Here is a 17657-nt window from a genome sequence, read left to right as displayed (position 1 = left end):
ATTTAGATACATTTTGGTGCTTAAAATCAAATTACATATTTATTTCTGTTACAGCTTTTGCTCCATAAGGGAGAACTATTTCCCCATGATTCCCATGGGATCATCATTTCCAGGTCTGCAGAGAACCCCAGAAAAAAAAAGATTTGATTTTCTCTTATTAGGAGTGTTAAAAGTGGAGTCTGGTGTTTTTGCTCAAATAAAGACAAAGGGCTGAGCAGTTGAGCTCCTAACAACCCTTACAGAAGTCAGCAAGTATGTATGTGCTGCCCAAGGAACACACTGAAGTTATGAATTGAATTTACCACTCGTCACAAGTGGCCAGGGCCCAGCAGGCCATGCAGTCCAGGAAGGAAAGACATATTTCTCTTCTATGTGATGGCAGCTGCTGCTGTCATTTTGCATTGACCTCAGGTGGCTGAGTTTCCCGCAAAGCCTCTACGCAGGACCAAACATGACTGAGATGCAGGTTATGCTCTCGGTTTCCAAACGCTATCTAATCTTTCCTTATGTCAGAGACTTAGAAGAAATTATAATTTACAGGCCACTTGTTAGATGAGTTCAGAGACTGAAATGTCAGCCAGTAACTGAGTCACAGGCCATTGGGTGCCAGACACTTATAATTCACTATCTGACGGAGGCTTTGTACTTAATAGAGGCCTGATATTTTAAAAGATATGAGATTAGTCTCCACATAAAATCTTCCACTGCTATTCATGTTGCTATTTGTTTTTATCCAAATATTAAAGAAATGGGAAGTGAAATTAAAAATTGTGCAGCATATATAAAAATGTAAAAATGATCAGCAAATAGATTGTATGAGATGATGGATCAGAGAGGTCCATAAAACAAGAAAGAGTGAGTGGTAAAATGGGAATAATTACCCAATGCTATGTACTGGGTGTAACTTCCCTGGTGGCTCAGTGGTAAAGAATATGCCTGCCAAGCAGGAGATGAGGGTTTGACCCCTGGGTTGGGAAGATTCCTTGGAGAAGGAAATGGCAACCCACTCCAGTATTCTTGCCTGGGAAATCCCCTGGAGCCTGGCAGGCCACAGTCCATGGGGTTGCAAAAGAATCAAACATGTCTTAGCTGCTAAACAACAACAACAATGTACTGAGAAGGCGGTATCTGCTGACCTAGGAGAAGATATCTGAGATTTTTGCTATATCAGCAAAAATTCAAGTTGACATGATGCATATTGTAGCATCTCTATAGATACAGCTTATGCATCTTTAGCAGGGGTGTCACTGAAAATTCAGTCTTCTCACAAACCCTATTGCATGGTACAACACACATTTCCGACTTATTGCATTAGTCATGATGTTGAGTTTGATCAATGGACTAAAATCGTATCTGCCATGCTTCTCCACTGTAACATTATACTTTTCCCCTTTGTAATTAAAAAATACTTTGTGGGAAGTTACTGTAAATCTTTTGAGGGCAGGAGGAGAAGGGGGCAACAGAGGATGAGATTAGATGGTTGGATGGCATCACTGACTCAATGGACATGAGTTTGAGCCAATTCCAGCAGATAGAGCAGGATGGGAAACCCTGATGTGCTGCAGTCCATGGGGTCGCCAAGAGTCGGACACAACTGAGTGACTGAACAACAACAACTTTATATCTGTACAAATATCTCTTTCCTAATCACTTCAATGCACTCAACTACATAGGATATAAATAAATATCCTATGTAGTTTAGTGGTAAGTAACCTCTTATTATCATTATGTATGTTGGTACTCAAATTCTCTCAGAGTTGACCAATAGGAGTCCCTTTAAGTTGGAGTCTTCATTTTTTTGACATGACCCATTATTCTTTGAGTGCTTCTTGACTTTCTATCAAAACAAGATATTGCAGGTTCATTTTGTATTTTCCTTCTTCAACTGATGTCAGCCATTTTGCCAAGGTGCCTTTTAACGAAGAATTATACTTAAATATCATGATCTGGTTCCTAAGCATGCTCATTGATTGGGGCTGTTGCTGTTCACAGTTTCTTTAAGTGATAACATATAAACAAATATACCTCTGCATATTTACTTCTCTTTAATTTAAAAATCAACTTTATTGAAGCTGAACTGACATACCATCAAATGCACACGTTTCAAGTGTGCACTTGAATAAGTATTGACAAATGTACATAACCTTGTAATGCCCACTCCAATCAAGAAATGATACATTTTCATCACTCCAGAAAGCTCTTCTATTCTCCTTTGCAGTCAGTTCCTCCTAACCCTACTACAGGCAGACACTGATCTGATTTCTATCATTGTAAGTCGATTTTATCTGTTCTAAAAATTCATAACAGAATCGTATTGGTTCCAACTTTTGTTGTGCTTGGCTTCCTTTGTTCAACATGGGGTTCATTCATGTTGTGTGTATCAGTAGTTTGCTCCTTCTCATTGCTGAATAGCATTTCATTGTATTAATAGACCATGACATGCTTATGTCATCATCTAGTCATGAACATTTGGGTTGTGCTGAGTTTTGCTTTTATAAATCAAGTTGCCAGAAATACATACATGTGTGTTTTTGAGAACATATGCCTCCATTCCTCTTGGGTAAATACCTAATAGTGGAGGTGCTGGTCAGATGGGGAGTGTGTGGTTAACTTTTTGAGGAAGAGCCAAACTCTTCCAAAATGGCTGTATCATTTATCCTCCTATCAGCAAAGGATGAGTTTCAGTAGCTCCTCATTTGCTGATACTGTGTAATGCCAGTCTTCTTAATTTTAGCTCCTTTATGAGTGTATAACTTCCCTGGTGGCTCAGACGGTAAAGCCTCTGCCTGCAATGCAGGAGACCCGGGTTCGATTCCTGGGTCGGGAAGATCCCCTGGAGAAGGAAATGGCAATCCACTCCAGCACTCTTGCCTGGAAAATCTCATGGACGGAGGAGCCTGATAGGCTGCAGTCCATGGGGTTGCAAAAGAGTCGGATACGACTGAGCGACTTCACTTAAGAGTGTACAGTGGTATCTCACGACGGTTTAAATCTTTATTGTATTGATGACTAATGCTGTTGAGAATTTTTATGTGTTCATTGATTATTATTGTATCTTCTTTTTCCATGTTCAAATACTCTGGACATTTTTGGAGGTTGCTTTTTCTTATTGAGTTATAAAAGTTCTTTTACTTTTGGATACAATTTTCTCCTTTCAATTCTCACCTTTCAATTTTCTTAATAGAACATTTTAAAGAGGAAGAACTTAAAATGTGTCTAGAGTCTAACCATTTTTTTTCTTGTCCTGAATAAGAAATTTTTTCTTAACTGAAGGTCACAAACATCTTTCTTTTATGTATTTTTCAAGGCGTTTTATAGTTTTAGCTGTATCTTTATGATTCATTTTATTTGTATGTCAACAAAGAGAATAATGAAACGGTATTATTACACATTTGAACTTTCACAAAAGCGCCAAAAAATACATTGGATCAAGGAAGATTCCTTCCTTCTTTGTAAACCATGAGAAAGTAACTTTGGGATTAAGTGATGGTTGTATTTCCATAGTCTTCTGGATAATAATGTTTTGAGCAAATGTACATGGAAATAAAATTCTTGAGTGTTCCAAATTTGGTTTTATTGCCAAAAAAAAGTCCCAAAGAAGTGAAAATATACTTAGCGCCAAATCAGACTGATTTTATTTTTTTAAATAGCCTTTTCAGAGGCTTTATAGCCCAGAAGAGAGAATGTTAACTGCACTGGCCCATCAGCATATAAAGTCAAGGAAATGATTTTCTCCACTGAATAACTCTTTAATTTTCACAGGAAGGCAAATTTATTTCTCCTCTCTTCTTCAGTTTGCCATTTAAATTCTAGATAGTAGCTAGGTTGTCTTTCGTGCTCTCAAAAGCTCTTTCAGTACCGTTTCCATATTTCATAAATCAGAGTTCTCAGCTTTGGCACAACTGCCCTTTTGAGTTGGATAATTGTATTAGTTCACTGGAGCTACCATAACAAAACATCACAGTCTGGATGACTTAAACAACAGGAATGCATTTTCTCACAGCTCTGGAGGCTAGAAGTCCAAGATCAAGGTATTGGTAGGTTTGATTTCTTCCAAGACCTCTTCCCTTGTCTTGCACGTGGTCTTGCCCATGGTTATATTCTTGCTATATCCTCACAGGGTCTTTCCTCTGGACAAGTACATCCCTAGTGTGTCTCTGTTCATCCAAATATCCTCTTTTCATAAACATACCAGTCAGAATAAGTTGGGGCCTATGCTAATGACCACATTTTAATGTAGTCACTTCTCTAAAGGTCCTGTCTCCAAATAGAGTCACATTCTGAGGTGCTGGAGGTTTGGGTTTCAGCATATACATTTTGGGGAACATGATTCAGCCCATAAAAATACTTTCTTTACTGTGATAACCATTCTGTACATTGTAAGATATTTACCAGCATTCCTCACCTTTACTTAGTAAATGCCATTAGCACACTCTAGTTGTAACAACCAGAAATTGCCAAATATTCCCTAGGGGGTAAAGTCACTCTTGGATGAGTATTACCACCTTAAAGGAACTTAAAGATATTTTGTAGTTTGTTTCCTTTCTGTCCCACAGGATTTACCACTACTGTATAAAATCACTCAGTAGTTGATATCATTTTGACTGGAGACATTACTTGAAACTGCATCCTTTCTACTATATCATGCACGTTTTACAACATAAACATTCGAAAAGTTGAAGTGAATTTGGGAACATAAATTAATGGGTGCTTATTGAATGCCATTAATTCTCTCTGTCCATCAATCCATTCATCCATTACCTGTTATTATTTTCAGTTCTAATCCAACTGCCTAGGATTTTTATTCTAGCTTTCTCTCTTTCCACATTTGTAACATCCGTGTTTTTTTTGTGACGGTGAGAAGCGTTTATCCATATACGTAAGGGCATGTGTCTATCTATGTGTCTACCTACCTATCTCAGCCCCCTTATATGTATCTAATCTCTCAATGTCACTGTCACCACTGGGGTCCTATCCCTTATGTGCATGACCTCTTTGCTCTCCTGAGCTCCAAAACCCCTGGGCAGCTCTCCTGCGTACTTCTCACACTGCTCAAACTTTATGCCTGTGTTGGGGTACCCCTGTGGAGATGTCTCCTTCACCCTGATTGGTGATTGCCTGAGCTGAGCTGCCTCCCACCATGGTGACCTTCTCACCTGCTTGGGCTCTGATATCATGCAGAGCCACTCTTGCAGAGACATTCTCTTAACTCCTCTCCAACTCTGACAATCCTCACTAAGCTGCCCTCAAAACCTCCACTTGGAATCTAATTCCCTATGTCAGCCCCACTCCCCTACCCCCTACCCCCTACATCTATGCTTTCCTCACCCTGCCTGGGCTCTTTTAGCTCCTACTGACATGACGCTGTGTGGGATGACTGTTTTGCCTTCTCAGACTGGGTCTCTCTGTTCCCTGCCTCTTGACTCTACTTTGCTTAGCCCTATCTAATGACTTTGGACTGTTCTTTTTTTCCAGCAAGAGAAGGGAAGGAAAAAGAAAGAAAAGGAAGGGAATAAAGGCAAAAAGACTTTTAAAGAGGCTAAATGGAAGGAAAAGGAGTTGGTCAGAAGAGATCCTGTTCAAATCAAGATTCATCATTTTCTCCACAGGCTAGCCCTTCCTCCCATTTCTATCCGTGGTTACATTCTCCTTATCAGCAGGAAGCTCTTTGGTAAAAACAGAAAATTATAGTCAATGGGCATCTGCTTAACACTGGTTAGAAAATAATTTTTGTAAATTTTTTCCCAAGCCGTGGGGGTTTCTTCATCTTAAGTACCTTGAAACTTTTTGAATTGTTTTTGAATTGTAAAGGTTTAGGATCATATGAGGAGAGGGCAGTGGCACCCCACTCCAGTACTCTTGCCTGGAAAATCCCATGGACGGAGGAGCCTGATAGGCTGCAGTCCATGGCGTCGCTAAGAGTCGGACACAACTGAGCGACTTCACTTTTACTTCTCACTTTCATGCATTGGAGAAGGAAATGGCAACCCACTCCGGTGTTCTTGCCTGGAGAATCCCAGGGACGGGGGAGCCTGGTGGGCTGCCGTCTATGGGGTCGCACAGAGTCGGACACGACTGAAGTGACTTAGCAGCAGAAGCAGCAGCAGGATCATATGATGGAAAGGAAAGATAGACTTTCTATGAAAACATCATAAGAATGCCAACTTTCTCCAGGGTCTTTGGTCCTGGGGTGGGAAGATTAGCCTTCATGTTGGACAAGAATTGTAGCCTGGCATGAAAACATCTGTTTAAACCTTGAAAATCAAATGGACTGATTCCTTTTCCAAGAACTGTCATTAATTCATTGTTTCATTAGACAAGTCCTGGACATTGATTTCTTTTTTGGTAAAGTGAGAACAAGCATTCCTCGCTGGCCAAAATAAGCAGAGGTCAGTGGAATAAAAAAACTTAAAACCCAGACATGCTGTACTTCTCAGGTGAACTTTTACATAAGAACAAAATATTGCTTTATTTCTAAAATACCATTATCTTTTTAAGAAACACTCCAGAAGGAAAATATTTTCATCGCTTTGGAGATTAAAGTACCAGCAAATATTGGTTTAAATATGCGGCTCATAGGGTCTTTTAAAAGACAATCATTCATATCACTGACATTTGAAATGAAATAATCATGCAAAAATGAATGCTTTGGTTATTTGTGATGGGAAAGTACAGAGGTTGGCCCCTTGATCATGGAATTTAATGAAGTTAATGGGAATTTGTGGATGCTTGGAGAAAGACAGATAGAGTCAACTATCCTGTAATACTAACACTTAACATTTTTTTCCATGTCTATTTATCAAATAAAATATCTGTGTCTTTAAGTTTATGACCTGTAGCTTTTATTATAAACTGTTTTTGACTTAAGAAGTCATTTGGCTAAGTCCTCTCTGTCTTTTATTGACTTGAATGACTTTAGCTGAATTACAATCAGATAAAGTTATCAATTGTTGTAGTTGGCCTGGAAGGCCAAATGATGGAGTGGAAAGTGCACTGGACAAGGAGTCCTGAGAACTGAGTTCATGCTCCAGGTCTGTGGGACTGTAGCTGTTTTCCTCTTTGGGCTTCAGTTTCATTTGTCAAATAGGGGATGAATATATTGTACCTAACCATCTCAAATGGCTTTGTGTGACACTAAATAAATGTGAGAACAATTTTAAAAAATTCTCTTGGAATGTAAATTGGTACAACCTCTATGGTGAACAGTATGGAGGTTCCTTAAAAAACTGAAAATAGAACTACTATATGATCCAGTAACCCCATGCCTGGGCTTATGTCTGGAGAAAACTACAATCTGAAAAACTCCATGCACCCTACGTTCCCTGCAGCACTATTTACATTAGCCAAGACATGGAAGCAACCTAAATGTCCTTTGACAGAGGAATGGATAAAGAAGATGCAGGGTATATATCAGTTCAGTTCAGTTCAGTCGCTCAGTTGTGTCCGACTCTTTGTGACCCCATGAATACATATATATATATGAATGTTACTCAGCCGTATAAAGGAATGGGATAATGTCCTTTGCAACAACATGGATGGATCAAGAGATTATCACACTAAGCAAAATCAGACAGAGAAAGACAAATACCACATGATGTTACTCATATGTGTAATCTAATTAGAAAAGATACAAATGAACTTATTTACAAAAGAGAAACAGATTTATAGATATGATTACCAAAGAGGCATAAATCAGGTGCTTGGATGGACATACACACACTAGTACATGTAAGGTAACTTGGACTTCTCCGGCAGTCCAGTGATTAAGAGTTGGTACTTCCACCTCAGGAGGCATAGGTTTGACCCCTGGTCAGAGAACTAAGATCTTGCACGCTGAGTGGCCAAAACAACAACAACAAAACAAAACAAAACAAAATAAAATAAAGATAGCTGCCAAAAGGACTTACTGTAGAGCACAGTGAATTATACTTAATATTCTGTGATAATCTAGATGAGAAAAGAATCTAAAAATGATGAATACATGTATAACTGAATCACTTTGCTCTACACCTGAAATTAACACATTGTAAATAAACCATATTATAAATAAAATTATTAAAAAAAAAGAAAATTACATAATGCTGTACTCTAGAAGACTAATTTACATTTCATTGCCTCTATGGTGATTTACATTTTTCAAGTGAATTTATCTTCCTGTCCACATTTACTCCACTTTCCAACTACTCCTTTTCTGAAATCAGTGGCATTGCTACTCCTCTGATCACATGGAGATCACTGGAGATTCTGTGGACCCATTCTATTTTTCTGTGACCTTTTACTGTTCATTTTCTTACCAAGCCTCATTATTTCTTCCTCTGTGTTACAGCTCAGTTGTCCTCTTTTGCTCTGTTTTCATTTCTACCAACCTGTCTTTAATAGGAGACAGTGCAGCAAGAACCATGTTCAGTTTTATTCCTCTTTGGAGAGCTTCTAACTAGTGACATTTTAGGTGAAACTTCCCAGTAGAAAGCAGACTATGACTCTTATGCCTTTTACACTGAATCTTGTTTTGGGCAGGCATTCTGGGGACACCTGAATTTGCATAAAAGGAGAACATGATATCCAGAAGTTCTGGCTACACACAGTATACAGAGGGACACAGGGAAAGAGTTGATACTTATGGTTGAGGGAGAGGTTCTCCAAAGAGCTGGGATTGTCCCATTCATGAATAGAGCACAAGGGTAGAGTAGTGGGTGATATTTGAAAATCCAGAGTGGAAAATATTATCTAGGAAATCAGTGGACCAGGAAGCAGAGGTTTGGGCAGTGAGCAGGAGTCTAGACCTTGGGAGGGACTCTGTTAAGAGCTGGTAATGTCTCTAGCCAAGGATGAGGAAGTGAGTGTACCAAAGTGTACCAGGTACTAAGAATCAACTAGATTAGAAGTGAGGAAACTTGACTTTAAAATCACAATACCTTTATTCTGGCCCATTCGCATATTACCTTGTTATTGTCTCTTCTGAGAATCAGTTTCCTCATCTGTAAAGCAAGGATGAGATGTCTATGTAATAAGGGTACTTTACGGCTTAAATAAAATGATATATAGTCTGGGTTAATATTCATTGATATTCTCACTGATTTGAAAAGTATTATTTTTACCACTTTCATGTGTGACAAAAGTAGAACTTCAGAAATTTTTTGAAATAGGGACAAGACTCGTTCATATTTTGGCTCAATTTACTCCCTTTGGGAATCACTTTACCAAATTTTCTTAGGGTTTTTTTTTTTTTTTTTAAACAAATGCTAAAAAGTCATCCTTTCATTCAACCAATATTTACTGAGCATCTACTATATTTGAGGAACTGTTCTAAGGGCTTGGGATATTTCATAAGCAAGTCAAACACAAATTTCATAATGCAGCTTATATTATGTGGGAAGAGACAGATCTCTTAACATAAACAATGAATATAATATACATCCTATATTAGACTGTGCTAAGTGCTATGGAAAAAATAAAGCAGGAGAAATAGAGTTAAACTTTTTAATTTGGGTAGGTCTCATTGAAAAGATGATATCTGAATAAAGACTTGTAAAAATGCATGAGTAATATGTGTGGATATTTAGAGGAAGAGTGTACTTGGCAGAGCGAATAGTCAGGGCAAAGGCCGCAAGGTGGGAGTTTCCCTGCCATGTTCGAAGGTAGGAATTGGAAAACAGCCTATGGACCAAACCTAGCCCACCAACTGTTTTTGTCAGTAAAGTTATTGACACACAGTTGTGCTTACTGTTTACACATTATGCATGGTTTCATGGTGTTACAGCGCCAGAGTGGAGTAGTTGGAGTAGAAACATAAAGGCCTTTAAAACCTTGTTAACTGTTCACTGTTTGAAAAGCTTTACAAAACAAATTTGCCAACCCTTGCTCAAGAGGCCAGTACTGGAGTGAACAAATAACAAACTCTTATGTTTTCTTTTTTTGTGAGTAAAGGGATTAAAATTTTTATTTATTCACCACTTGTCTTTATGGATGTTCCTTTCTAGCTTACTGAGACTGTGTCTAGAGAAAACACATCAATCCATTTTTTTTCAACAGACCAAATAAGGGAGTTTATGGCTTTTATCATGTTTATTTCCCTAACAGTGGCAACTAGGCTTTTATTAATTCTTTTGTTCATGAGAGAGAAACACCTAGCTGTTTTCGCAAAGAACATTCAAAAACCAGTGGTGAACAGAAGTGTGATACCAGACGAAGTCCAATAGGTGGCTGTATTTCTCAAAGTTTCAAAACCAGTCTGATGGTCTGATGCATGCAGATTTATATATATCTCAGTTTGCTGTTCCCTCACTTTAATTCTGTGATGCCAGGATCATTAATTTTATGATAATGGGCTAAGTAGTACAGAGAAAAAGAAAGTTTATCACATAACCAGAGTATTTCATTTACTGTATCAGTGTTTCTAGTGTTCATTCAGCAGATTCACAACCAATATTCATTCATATCCTTAGTCTGGTTAGCCACTCTGTGGTACCCTCTCAAATTACACGGAATGTGTACAGAAGAGTTGAGAATCTGTAGTTAGAGACCTAGAATGGCATCCGGGATGCACCATGGAGCAGCTGAGTGAATTTGGAAGTTATTAGGTCCATTGGAGTAATTTAATCAGTTAAAGTCATTAATAAGAACTGCCGCTTCACAGTATTTTAGGAGATAATATATGGAATATATAATTTTTATCAATTATATCTTAATTTTTATCTAGAGTTTTTATGCAATACTAAATGTTACTGTTACTCTTCTTTTCTCTTGTCTCAAATGTTTTTCACATTCTATTTCATTCTATCAGAAATGTTTTTGGAAAAATCTCAGCTTACCAACTCTGGTCTCTCTCTATAATGACTGCTTTGATCTCATTGATTTTGAGTTCATTCTTATTCTCTTAGCACTGGCATTTAGACATCTGGAACCATGTCATCCACAGTTTTTCCCCCAAGGATTTTTTTCTGACTATTTCTATACTTGTGTTTGTCTCCTACAATGCCATTGTCCAAAATGGAATCTCGTTTTACTTCAAAGTACTATTTCAGTATCTTTTGTTTATATTAGCACGATTTTTGTCAGACATGGTCTTTCTAGTCCTTATAAAATAATGCCATCCCTGGGCTATTATTTTGATAAGTCAATGTGCAGAAAATGAAATTTAGTAATTTGTGAACTGTATAAGACATGGTACTAAAAATTTTAGTTGATAAAGTTCTATTCCAGGAAGGTTACAACTGAATGTGAAATATAGTAAAAGGAGATAATTCTCTATGTTACAAGTCAAAATAACCGTATTTTAATCCTACTCACTTCATTACAGATATCTATCGCCTCTATCACTCTCCTGCTACAGAAAAATTAAAGAGCAGGTGTACATATGAAAAATGTTGGCAGGCTCTCTGATATCTCAGATACACGACTGTACTCCAGACTAGCCATGTAAAGTCATGTCATTATACAACCCTCTTGCTCCTCCATACCTTTTGGCCCTAAGTATTCATTCTGAAATAGAATTCTGTTACTCATCCTATGGGGAAGAGGTTTCTACATTTTTTAGTTTCTGGAATACTGTGGCCTGTTTAGATCATTTTACCCAACACAGAATTTGAATAAGTACAAAGAGTTAAAAAACAAACAAACAAACCCAAGAGCCTGTACTGATTAGACAAGGTCAGTGGAAAAGATTACAATTTCAGTGTTAAAAAAGATACTGAGTTGGAATATAAATGTCTACATTCAATGTAAATGCTAAGAGCAAATGGGACTTTATTCACCAAAGTTTTACTTGTGAAAATTTAGAAAGTTATGGTCATGTATTAATTAATAAACATTTATTTAATGCTTTTTATGTATCAGGCACCACAGCAGGTGACAGGGACATGGCAATAACCAAGACAGACGTAATCTCTGTCCTCATGGAGTGTATATGTTTTCTATAGTTGCTGTAACAACTACCACAAAATTTGCAACTTAACGCAAATTTAGTATTTTATAGTTCTGTAAGCTAGCAGTCCAACGTATGTCTCACTTGGCTAAAATCAAGGTTTTAGAAAGCCTGTATTTCTTTCTGGAATCCTTAGGGCAGAATCCCCTTTCCTGCCCTTTCCAGAGTCCAGAGGCTGTGCTTTTGGCCCCTTTTCCTCTATCTTCAATGCCAGCAACATGGTATTTCTCTCTTTGTCCTTCATCTCCTTTTTCCAATGACTATAGCCGTGAAAGATTCTCCACATTTAAGAACTTGTGTGATTAGACTTGGTCCACCTGGAAAATCCAAAGTACTCTCCCCAACTCAAGGTCTGTACCCTTAATCACGTTTGCAAAGTCCCTTCTGCCTTGGAAAGTAATATACTCACAAGTTCTGGAGATCAGGACATGGACATCGTAGGGACCATTATTCTGCCTTTTATATGGAGCTATGGTGCAGTGAATGCGTAGCAAAACCAAATGCCAGTAGGCAGGCAAATGACTGAAATGAGTGGGTTCAACAGGAGAAGGCAGTGGTGAATTGGAGCAATCACACTGACAGTGCATGACGATCCTAGCTCTGTGTTGCCAGAACTTTTCATATTTTAAGAAAAGCTAGAACTGGATTATGTGAAATCTACCAATTCTTAAAATACAAGCAAATGTCTTAGATTGGTTCTCAGTATCAAGCTCTGAGCTGTAAATTAATATGTAAGTAATTTATTTATTTATTTGGTGGCTCAGTGATAAAGAATCTGCCTGCCAATGCAGGAGGTGTAGATTCAGTCCCCTGGAGAAGGAAATGGCAACCCACTCCAGTATTCTTGCCTGGGAAATCCCATGGACAGAGGAGCCTGGCCCGCCACAGTCCATGGGGTTGCAAAAGAGTCAGACACAACCTAGCAACTAAACAACAAAAATATAACAATTTTTTAGGAAGTCTTCCAGGGAAACTGGGAAGGGAGTGGGAGAGTCAGGACCAGGAAGGGGAAGAAACTCAGCAAGGGTACAATCTTAGGCAAAGTCCTGTAGCCTGATTGCACAGAGGAACTCTGGAGTGTAAGTCATATCTCATAGCTCCAGCAAGAGAGCTGGGGCTGTCGTCATCACGCACTGCTCAGCCACTAATTAAGAGATACCAAGGGACATGTAAACCACTTGGTATTATCTGGATAATCATGAATAACAGTGTCCAAGTTATTTTTGTACTTGGGCCTAATATTTATATGCCTCTAGACATCAGAGTAGGAGAAGGCAGTGGCACCCCACTCCAGTACTCTTGCCTGGAAAATCCCATGGGCAGAGGAGCCTGGTAGGCTGCAGTCCATGGGGTCGTTAAGAGTCGGACACGACTGAGTGACTTCACTTTCACTTTTCACTTTCATGCATTGGAGAAGGAAATGGCAACTCACTCCAGTGTTCTTGCCTGGAGAATCCCAGGGATGGGGGAGCCTGGTGGGCTGCCGTCTATGGGGTCACACAGAGTTGGACACGACTGAAGCGACTAGCAGCAGTAGCAGCAGACATCAGAGTGACAACAATTATTACAATTATCTGTGACTCTAGCTGACAATTCTAATTCTAAATGCCTTTCTATATCTTGGACTTCCCTGGTGGCTCAGACTGTAAAGCCTCTGCTTACAATGTGGGAGACCTGGGTTCAATCCCTGGGTTGGGAAGATCTCCTGGAGAAGGAAGTGACAACTAACTTCAGTATTCTTGTCTGGAAAATCCCATGGACAGAGGAGCCTGGTAGGCTACAGTCCATGGGGCCAAAAAGAGTCAGACACGACTGAGCGACTTCACTTTCTTTCTTTCTTTTCTTTCTATATCTTGGGAAGTCTTCACAGAAGCTTGTAATAGTGTCTTATTGGTCAGTGAAAGACTTTATAGCCAGATGAGCTCCCATGTTATAGTAGAGAATGCGTAAGAAGCATAGTGGGCCAATATTGGTGAGAAAAATTTACTTTAGTCTCTTTGATCTTTTTTTTTTGAGACCACCATCCATTGCCTGAGACTATATCTAACACTTGGTTTTGCTACTGAAAAGAATGTTATTGGCACCTTCATTACAGTTTCTTGAAGTTTTTTGGCTTCTTTTGAGATGATAGGTTTTCTGTGTTTTTTTGGGGGGGGGGCGTCACAACAAAAATTCTAGTTTTTATTTGTATATCTTACAAAGCAATGAAAAGGCTCAGATGCCTTAAAAAAAAAACTATCCTAGGTTAATTAAGACACCAAGGTAAATTGGCAATTTTTTCAGAACTCAAAGAAAATAAGTTGCTTGATTTTTTTTTTAAATTAAGATTTGTGACTCTTCTGTCTCTGTTCTGCAAGATTTTTTTAAAGGAATTTTGACAATAAACAAATTTGCTGAACACATTTATTAGGTTGATGAGAAAGTAATTGTGGTTTTCAACTGTGAATTTTAAATTCTAATTAGGCTCAAACACATCTTTATTAATTAAAATAGAAATCATTACCATCAACACATTTTTGCCAAAGAAAAATAAGTTTAAGTTTGTTTATTGCTGTAGCATAAAAATCCATACTTCAGGATTTGACAAATTTGTGAAATGCATTTTCTGCCTCCTGCTGGCTGTGGACGCATTTTCTCTGCAAGAAGGTGTCAAGATGCTTGAAGAAGTGGTAGTCGGTTGGTGAGAGGTCAGGTGAACACGGTGGATGAGGCAAAACTTCATAGCCCAATTTGTTCAACTTTTGAAGCAGCGGTTGTGTGATGTGTGCTTGGGCATTGTCTTGGAGAAGAATTGGGCCCTTTCTGTTGGCCAAAGCAGGCTGCAGGTGTTGCAGTTTTCAGTGCGTCTCATCTATTTGCTGAACATACTTCTGAGATGTAATGGTTTTGCTGGGAATCAGAAAGCTGTAGTGGATCAGATGGGCAGCAGACCACTAAACAGTGACCATGACCTTTTTATGGTGCAACTTTGGCTTTGGGAAGTGCTTTGAAGCTTCTTCTCAGTACAACCGCTGAGTTGGTTGTCATTGCTGGTTGTCATATAAAATCCACTTTTTATTGCACATCACAATCTGATCTAGAAATGGTTTGCTGTTGTTGCACAAAATAAGAGAAGACAATACTTGATTTTTTTGATTTTCAGTCAGCTCATGAGGCACCCATTTATTGAGCTTTTTCACCTTTCCAATTTACTTCAAATGCTGAATGACTGCAGAATGGTCGACACTGAGTTCTTGGGTAACTTCTCACGTAGTTGTAAGAGGATCAGTTTGATGATGGCTCTCAATTAGTCATGGTCAACTTCCTATGGCTGTCCACTCTGTACTCCTCATCTTCAAGGCTCTCATGTCCTCTGTACAGCTTCTCGAACCATCACTGCATTGTACATTTGTTAGCAGTTCCTGGGCCAAATGCATTTTTGATGTTGTGAGTTGCGTCCACTGCTTTATTCCCTATTTGGTATTCAAATAAAAAATTCGCTTGAATTTGCTTTTAGTATAATTTCCCTAGTCTAAAATAAATATCAAATAAGTAGCAAGAAATAATTCATTAGCAAAAAACATAAAGTGAGAAATGTGCATTAAAATGATGTATAACATAACCACATTTATTTAAGAATGTATTCTAATATCAAATGGCAAAGTTCAACAATGCAAAATCGCAATTGTTTTAGCACCAACCTAAGAGTTACAGGTTAATCTGATCATCTTTGATTCTCTTGAAGGTGATAGAAATGGCATTAGAAAGCAATAATAATGCACTTGAAAATTTGAGAAGCCAATGTTTAAATTTTATTGTTTAGAGAGCTGAATGAATTTGGAAAAAGAGACTAGATGCTTTATCATGCCCAAGAGAACATGTGGTGTCAGTCTGGGGATAATCTCATGAGTCTTATTAAAGAAAGATTATATGACTGTACATGGAAGGTTTTGGCTCAATTTGGTCTGTCTACACTTAGCTCAGTCATAATTATATTCTCATAATATTTTAGGTGTTGCAACAACCATCAATTGCTCAACTAAACAATAAATTCCACATGGATGCATTTGTCTTGTGGAGTTCACATCATAATTTTTCATTTAAAAAATATCATTTAATTGGTTTAAAGTACCAATATCACTGAAGGCTATTAGTGTACCAGTATGAAAACCAGCTCATAAAAATAGAGTCAGAAGAGTCAGAAATATTTTTATGCTTAATTCCTAGGCATTTTCTATGAGGTCAATAACTTGAATTTATTTTTATAGAATGCTGTTTGGTAGACTGTATATATAACTTGCTAATATCTTTTTACCTGATATTTCATCTTATACTGTCATGTGTTAGAGCCCCAATATTGTCAAACCTACAAAACAACCATGGTGAAGATAAGGGAGATGATAGTGTAGTTATATGTTCACAAATGTCAATGGTGTCAAAAGGATACTATTTTGGAAGTGGGGAGGCTTGCTTATGATTTTTACTAGCATCTGACAACACTTGAGTAACTTACCCCCGAGAGATCTATTTCCTCATCTCCCAAAATAAGGAGTTTTAGACTCAGACAACTTTTGCAGTGTTTTCCACTTCTAACATTCTGTCTCTTTCTTTGTTCCTCCATTCAGACAGGGTAGGGACAGGTCAGAATGACATCACTGTCTCTTCCCTCACTCAATTGATTTATCCTATGCTTGTCTGGCCATTTCTTTCTGAGCTTGAAATCCTGGTGTTCTGGGGTTTCTTGACCCTGTAAAGGAAGGCACTGGACTTTGTCCTAGTGAGTCAAGCCATTTGTTCCCTCCTCTAACACCATAACAACCATCTTTCTGTTTCTATTCCTTTTTCTTTGACTCTTTTGTAGTGAAGAAAATTGCCCTCAAGACACCATAAGGTTTCTTTGGTCACTTTCAACTGGTGGTCCTGGGAGGTAACAGAAAGGAATTGACAACCTGGTCTCTGGAGGAAGGGAGCTATATGATTTCCTCTGCCAGCAGCATTGAGAACCTACTGGAGAGACCCTGGCGAAGGTTCTCCATTGGAATCAGGGCATACTCTTGCCTTGGAAAAAGGGGCTTCTTTTTTTTCTGAGTGAGCAGAAGTGTTTAAAGCAGTTCCAAACTGTGTTCCTAGTAATTACATGTTCTATTTGCTTTCCCCCTTGTTTCTTTGGTTCTGTGTTTTTGCTAGAACAATCTGTAAGCTCTTTTAGAGCCTGACATTCTTTTTTATGAAAGGAATTTTGTGGTCTTTAGAGGAAGGAATGAGAAAAGAGAGGAGAGGAGAGAAAATGAGCCGCTTCCACTTCCTTCCCAAGTTCTTCTACTTTGGAGATTTATATTATGAATGACATGGGGAAGGGAGCACCTGGAAAAAGATATATATTTTCCTTTTAAACTCTTCAGAACACATATTTTTGTTCAAGGAACCATATGTAGTCCGAGGGGACTGAGAGTATATCTTATATAATTGTAGATTTTATAGCTTCGATTCTAGACATGCTTCCCTTAGGGCCTAGTGTATAAAAGTTGTAGGAGACTGTTAATTCCAAGAGCCTGACACACTTGTTCAACATTTATTTCCTGTCCATTACTACATTCCATTCTGAAATCACTGCGGATGGTGACTGCAAGCCATGAAATTAGAAGACAATTGCTTCTTGGCAGGAAAGCTTTGACAAACCTAGACTGTTAAAAAGCAGAGACATCATTTTGCTGACAAAGGTTCATATAGTCCAGGCTATGGTCTTTCCAGTAGT

The 17657-nt window shown here is 38.3% G+C and overlaps 1 protein-coding gene across 1 annotated transcript in view; it reads right to left on the bottom strand.

Annotated features, from left to right (window-relative positions):
• Window positions 1–8920: 8920 nt before the first annotated feature.
• Window positions 8921–17657, bottom strand: part of LOC147380100 (uncharacterized) — a 699587-nt gene continuing 690850 nt past the window's right edge. Inside the window, exon 6 of the mRNA XM_086410556.1 lies at window positions 8921–8978. The gene's annotated coding sequence lies outside the window, so the exon portion shown is untranslated. The remainder of the gene's footprint in view (window positions 8979–17657) is intronic.

This window comes from Bos grunniens, chromosome 1 (genome assembly GCF_055505025.1).
Source record: "Bos grunniens cultivar Pamir isolate PY7600 chromosome 1, Bosgru_T2T1.0, whole genome shotgun sequence".
Classification (NCBI taxonomy): domain Eukaryota; kingdom Metazoa; phylum Chordata; class Mammalia; order Artiodactyla; family Bovidae; genus Bos; species Bos grunniens.
Note: the sequence above shows the minus strand (reverse complement) of the source record. Positions and strands in the feature narration are given on the sequence as shown.